Here is a 7,703-nt window from a genome sequence, read left to right as displayed (position 1 = left end):
TGCACTTTCTCTTTGTTTGTTTCCTTAGAAACTGGTATGTTCTAATTTAAGTTTCAGCATTATCACAATGTGTTTATTTACAGCTTTTTGTATCCCTGCCTACTTTACTACTTCTGCAAAATTAAATATTTAAGCTAGCATGTTAATCTTTTTCTGTTTGTTTCTGCTATGAACCCTTGCTCCCTATTCCCCCTTATGTGCTGTGAGTTGCAGTTTAAAACATCGCAATATACAAGTTATTGTCTATAGTTTGAACTTTATCCCTTGAAGGATCCTAACTTCTAAACAATGTATTCTAACAGGCTTATGGGGTAGGCCAGCATTCCTTATTGCTGAGTATGCCCCACCAGCCTGCCTTTGCTTTTCCTTTACTATCTCCCCATTCCCTATACCCCTATGTGTATCAATGTGAACTGTTTCCTTTCTCCTTTTCCCCTTTCAGAATCCTGCACTTGCACTCTCTCTTAGTTAGTAGGTTCTGCCCCCCTCATGTGAGCCTTGCCTTGGGACCCTGAGTTCCCTCTGAACTTGGACACTTGAGGGCTGGGTCTTCCACACTGCACTATGTCCTAGTCTGGTAATGTATTTGGGGTGTAAGCATTGCCCAGAGTCCATGTGAGGCTCTTAGGGAACTCTGACACACCCCAAATGAGAGAAAGGCTTTGAAATCTGATATTTGGAGTTGGTTCATCTCATATTTCAGACGTGTAGTCTGAATCAGGCTCTCCTTGGTTGTACTTTTAATTTCTGATGTATTTTTCTTTGTTTTCTTCTGGGCTGTAATAACTCTGTAATAAACTTTCGGGGATTGGTTAGTGAAAAGGGAGGGGTAACCATGCATGTAAAAAGGGTAGATAACTTGCCTATAGGAATCTCTAATTTCAGCATTTTTCATATAGCTACTATGCCTATAAGATTTCAGCATTTTTCATATAGCCACCATACCTATAAGATTTCTGCATTTTTCATGTAGTTACCATGCCTATAAGATTTTTGCATTTTTCATATAGCTACCATGCCTATAAGCATTTCTGCATTCTCATTTAGTTACCATGTCTATAAGGACTTCTGCATTATCATTTAGATGCCATGACTATAGGGATCCTGCACTTTCATGTAGATATTATGTCTATAGCTTTCTGCACACGCATGTAGAAAATATGCCTATAGGTCCTTTCTGATTCTTGCATACCCGCTTTTCACTAGGCAAACTTGTCTATAGGTCCTAATAGCCAAAAAATGTAATCAGATGTCTCGTTCGTAAAAAAATGTAACACCTAGATATCATGTTGTAGGTTTTCTGTATTTTTTTTTATCTATAAAAGTGTTTAAAATCAATAACGCGTAGAAAGCATGCCTATAGGAATTATCAACCAAGTCTGAAATGTTTTCCACTCGCTTATGAGTCTAAAACCACTAATAATATTTGCAGAACCTGTAACTTTTGCTAAAGTTTGCTTTTCTTTAATAATCCGGTAACCCCTCTTAATCAGTATGTACTCAATCTACTTCCTTCTTTTCTGAAATCAGTAGATATCATGCCCATATGAGCTTTTGTCCCACACTTAGGCAAGCCTTAGGTTAAAAGCTATAAACTGCATCAGTCTTTATCAATTGCGACCAGCAGGCAGGTCTAATTCGGACTTCTTATCTAAAAATATGTGATAAATCAGCCTGCCCCAACCTTTTAAGTTTTAATCAGACCCTAAAATAGTACGTGCAAGTCATGCTAACTACTTGTTTTTCTTTGCCTAAAGGAGGTCTGTTTTGAGCCTTTCGTTTGTTTACATGTTTCCTCATACTTGTTATATGTGTTTTTGCTTGCCGCCTTAGTATTTTTACCTTTGAAATAACAAATAAGCCAACCTCCCCTCCCTCTTTTAGGATTAGTAGTCCCAAGCACCTCCGGGGCTGATAGGATCGGGGCGGGTAACAGCATGCAATAAGAAAACGAGACTATTCCACGCTTTAATACCTTAACGGGGTGGGAAAGGGTAGATATGGATATGATGACCACGCGATAACACCACGTGTATAAGTGATTACCGGGTGTTGTGTGGGGTGATCCATATTACTAATAAACCTAGGACCCCCCCCCCCCTTTTTCCTTTGTTCTTTGTTTCTTTTAAATCTTTTAAAACAACTCTCTCCAATGCTTTCCGACTTTGTTTATTTCTAGCCTTTATGTGATAAGTCCCCTCTTATTTGAAATCTTACTTGCCTATGTGTTACTTGTACCTTAAGTCACAACAGTAGCTTGGCCGGGAACCACAATAGTGGATTCTGAGGGGTGCATAACACCTTCCCCTCGGAATAATTTCAAGCCCTTACCCAATCTCTGGTTATCCAAACAAAACCCTTCTTAGTGTCCTAATGCACTTAAATCATTAGGTGGCGACTCTTCAATTCTCTTAAACCCAATTCCTAAAGGGGAACGAGTTGTCTTTCCAAATGTCATAAACCCGATTTCGCGAGAAAAAGGGGGCGCGACAGCCACCACATTGGCCTTCCCTGATGATACAAGATGGTGATATCACAGTCTTTCAATAGTTCCAACCACCTTCTCTGCCTCAAATTGAGCTCCTTTTGCTTGAACAAATACTGCAAACTCCGATGATCCGTGAACACTTCACACGACACGCCATAAAGATAGTGCCTCCAAATCTTCAGTGCATGAACAATGGCTGCCAACTTTAAGTCATGAACAGGGTAATTCTTCTCGTGAACCTTTAGTTGCCGCGACATATATCTAATCACCTTGTCGCCCTACATCAATAACACACCAAGTCCAATACGAGATGCATCGCAATATACCGTATAAGATCCTAAACCTGTGGGCAAAACCAACACTGGCACCGTAGTCAAAAGTAGTATTAAGCTTCTGAAAGCTCGCCTCACACTCGTCTGACCATCTGAATGGGGCACCCTTATGGGTCAACCTGGTAAACGGGGCTGCTATTGATGAAAACCCCTCCACAATCCGACGGTAATAACCTGCCAATCCCAAGAAACTCCGGATCTCCATAGCTAATGTGGGTCTAGGCCAGTTCTGAACTGCCTCAATCTTCTTAGGATCCACCTGAATGCCCTATGCTAATACAACGTACCCCAAGAAGGCAATTGAGCTCAACCAAAACTTGCATTTTGAAAACTTAGCATATAAATGGCTGTCTCTCAGAGTCTGAAGAACGATCCGAAGGTGCTGCTCATGCTCCTCTCGACTGCGGGAGTAGATCAAAATATCATCAATAAACACAATCACAAAGGAATTCAGATAGGGCTTGAACACCCGGTTCATCAGATTAATAAATGCTGCTAGGGCGTTTGTTAGCCCAAATGACATCACTAGAAATTCATGATGCCCATACCGAGTCCGAAAAGCTATCTTAGAGACATCGTACGCCCTAATCCTCAACTGATGATAGCCAGACCTCAAATCAATCTTTGAAAACACTTTGGCACCCTGAAGCTGATCAAATAAGTCTTCAATCATTGGCAATAGATACTTGTTCTTGATAATGACTTTGTTTAACTGCCGATAATCTATGCACATCCTCATCGATCCATCCTTCTTATTCACAAACAATACGGGTGTACCCCAGGGCAAGACACTAGGTCTAATAAAGCCCTTATCAAGCAAATCTTGCAACTGCTCTTCCAATTCTTTCAACTCTGGCGGGGCCCTATGGTATGGAGGAATAGAAATTGGCTGAGTGCCCGGAGCCAAATCAATACAGAAGTCAATATCTCTGTCGGGTGGCATCCGCGGCAGGTCTGCAGGAAACACCTCTGGAAACTCACGAACAACTGGCACAGAATCCATAGAAGGAACCTCTGTACTAGAATCACAGACACAAGCCAAATAAGATAGACACCCCTTCTCGACTATATGCCGCGCCTTCACATAAGAGATAACCGTGCTGGTAGAATGGCCAGGAGTCTCTCTCCACTCTAATCGAGGCAACCTTGGGAAGGCTAAGGTCTCCGTCTTGGCGTGACAATCCAATATAGCATGATAAGGTGCCAGCCAATCCATACCTTAAATGACATCAAATCAACCATATCGAGAAGTAGGAGATCTACACAAGTCTCAAGACTCCCAATGGTAACCACACACGAACGATAAACACGATCTACAATGAGCATCTCCCACAGGGGTGGACACATACACAGGGGCACTCAAAGAATCACGAGGCACAACCAGATATGAAGCAAAATAGGACGACACATAGTAATAAGTAGAACCCGGGATCAAATAGAACTGAGGCATCTCTACTGCAAACTGAAACCGTACCTGTAATAACCGCGTCAGATGACTCAGCCTCAGGCCTTGTTAGAAAAGCATAGCATCAGGGCTGGGCCCTACCACTCTGAACTATATCTCTAGAACGGCCTCCTGTTGGCTGGTCTCCACCTCTAGCGGCCTGGTCTTCACCTCTAACAGCCTGACCTCCACCTCTAGCGGCCTGACCTATCTCTGACTCCCTGACCCCTACCTCTAGCTGTCTGAGCGGGCGGTGATGCAACCAGTTCCAGAATCATGGCATGAGAACTCTACTAAGGTGTACCGCCCAATAATCTTGGACATGTCCTCCTGATATGCCCAAAACCACAACACTCAAAATATCCATCCTGGTGTTGTGGCTGCTAAAACTAAGACTGAGCCGGACGTGCCAGATGACCACGGTAATAACTCTGAATAGGAGGTGCACTGATAGGAGCTGGCGGTGAACTGTAGGCTGGCTGCTCAAAATGAGGCACATAAAGACCATGTCTCCCTGAAGCACTATGGGATGCCTGAAGTGCTGACTGATATGGCCTGGGAGGATGGCCTCTACCAAAGTACCCCTACCTCCAGATGAGGCACCACTTAATCCACCAGAATGGCGAGGTCTCTTGTCAGATCCCTGACCACTCCCTTGAGCTAGAACCATCTCGACTCGCCTGGAAATATTGGCAGCCATCTGGAAAAAAATCTCACTCCAGTCTCCTTAGCCATCTGCAATCTGATAGGCTGAGCAAGTCCCTCAATAAACCTCCTCACCTTCTCTCTCTCGGTAGAAAGCAAAAGAATAGCATGATGGGCCAGATCCACAAATCAGTCTCGTACTGAGTGACAGACATGGAGCCCTGCTGAAGACGCTAGAACTGCCTCCGATAGTCCTCTCTCTAAGTGATAGGAAGGAACTTTTCAAGGAATAACTGAGAGAACTGGTCCCAAGTAAGAGCAGGCAACCCAGCTGGTCTGGTCAACATATAATCCCTCCACCATTTCTTGGCGGAACCCGACAAATGGAATTGAGCAAGGTCAACCCCATTAGTCTCCACGATCCCCATGTTCCGTAGCACCTCATGGCAGCTGTCCAGATAGTCTTGGGGGATCCTCTGAAGATGCTCCGTTGAAGTGAACTAGGAAAAGTTTGGTAAACCTATCCAACCTCCATAAAGCCTCACCAGACATAGCTGATCCATCACAGGCATGTGTCGCAACACCCGGCTGAACTACCCCAACTGGCTAGGCTGCTGGAGTTTGAAACTGGGGAACCATCTACTCCGGAGTGTGATTAGCGGAGTCTTTGCTCCTCCACCAGCATGAGAGACGACTGGTGCCACAGGAAATGTGCTGGCCTGTGCCACACTCTCCATAAGGCCCACTAAACGAACCAAGGCATCCTGAAGCACTAAGGTGTCAATGAACCCCTCCGGGACCTAAGCTGGTCCGGCAGGAACGGTCTAGGCTGGAACCTCCTCGTCAAACTCTACCTGAGGCGCCGCTATTGGTGCTGCTGCTCGAGCTCTGGGCTGAGCCCTGCCTTGGCCTTTGGCACGACCTCCGCCTCTACCTCTGCCCTCATAAGAGCTGCCACTAGGGGCTCTGGCTGCTGCTCAGCTCACGATGCAGTGCACGTTCTCACCATCTACGAGAGAACAGAATGGAAGGGTTCAATCAGCAATGATAGAATAAAATCGCACGACAGAGAAGAATAGAAGTGAAACTGTTCCTAACTCCATAGCCTTCCGAATATAAGTACAGACGTCTCCTTACCGATCTTTCAGACTCCACTATGTTTGCTCGTGACTCGTGAGACCTATTAACCTAGTGCTCTGATACCAACTTGTCACGACTCGGAATTCCACCATCGGGACCGTGATGGCGCCTAACATTTCATTTGCTAGGCAAGCCAAAGTTAGAACAATTTACTTCTTTTAACAGTTTAAATGATATTATAATAAAGAATTGACACAATTGAAATATTCTAAGTAAAATTTGTGGAATCTAAACCAGTCAATACCAATTACAAATCCCTAATTCTGGTGTCACGAGTGCACGAGCTTCTAAAGTAATACATATAAAGGTTAGAAATAAGTACAAAGTTGTCTGAATGAAGTTATACAGCTAAAAGAAAAGAGGATGGGGACTCCAAGAGCTATGGACGGTGAACAGCCGTACCTCAAGTCTCCGCCAATGTCCAATTCGGGCACACTAATAACCGCCGCTGGGATCGACTCTAGAATTTACACAGTGTGCAGAGTGTAGTATTAGTACAGCCGACCCCATGTACTGGTAAGAGTCGAGCCTAACCTCGAGAAGTAGTGACGAGGCTAAGGCGGGTCACCTATACTATAACTGTACGCAGTATATAAAAATGACAGAAATAGGAATACTGAACAGAATTTAAATAGTCAACTGACATAATAATCACAGCCTAAGGATTAAACCAGCACCGGCCCGAATCACCAATCTCTTAACAGTTCAAACAAATACTGGAAGCCAACATATCTCAAGTAATGTAAACAAATAGATTGTTGCGGCGCGGAACCCTATCCCATCAGACAATACAAAATCCTCCCTTATTTCACCGTAACAATATCAACAATAGTAAATAATATGAATATGTTGCGGCGCACAACCCAATCCCACCATATGTCAATATACGAATCATAATTTACCTTTATTTCACCATATTAATCCACCCTTATTCCTCCTGTTGCGGCGTGTAACCCGATCCTACCATGCAATATGAATTCACCCTTATTCCACCATATCAATCCACCCTTATTACAGCTCCTGCGGCGTGCAGCCTGATCCCACCATATCAGTACCAAACACTCACTATACATAATCAAATCAACAGTTCAAACTACAAAGCCTCTACAATCAATAAATACCAGACCGAACCAAAGGAAACCTTGCACAATATAGAATCTACACAAGTAACACTACATAGCGAGACTAATCCATCAATTTACAATTAGAAGGTACAAACAAGTCAAGTTAAGCAAATAGCAAGGATTCGTGAAACTATTAAAAGAACTAACATCATTAGCATGATAAGATATTGATTAACATGTAGTAGTTAAGTGTGGAAAGCATTTAGAACATATATAACAGTTAAGATAGAAAAGGAAACAATTAAGGAAAAAGGTAAATCAAGGAGAAACAGATAATTCGACAGCGTATAAGCACTCGTCACCTTGCATATACGCCGCTCACATGAGAATCACATAGCACATAGTTCGAGGGTTCCTAATTCCCTCAAGTCAAGGTTAGACACAACACTTACCTCGCTCCAAAATCCACTTAGAGCTCAACCACGACTTTGCCTTTCAAACTAGCGCCCGAACCAGCGGTATCTAGCAAATTACCAACCAAACGATTCAAAATAAGCCTTAGGAATCACCCACGATAACAAAAATTCAAT

The sequence above is a fragment of the Nicotiana attenuata genome, chromosome 7 (genome assembly GCF_001879085.1).
Source record: "Nicotiana attenuata strain UT chromosome 7, NIATTr2, whole genome shotgun sequence".
In the NCBI taxonomy this organism is placed as follows: Eukaryota; Viridiplantae; Streptophyta; class Magnoliopsida; order Solanales; family Solanaceae; genus Nicotiana; species Nicotiana attenuata.
This window is presented reverse-complemented; position numbering follows the sequence as displayed.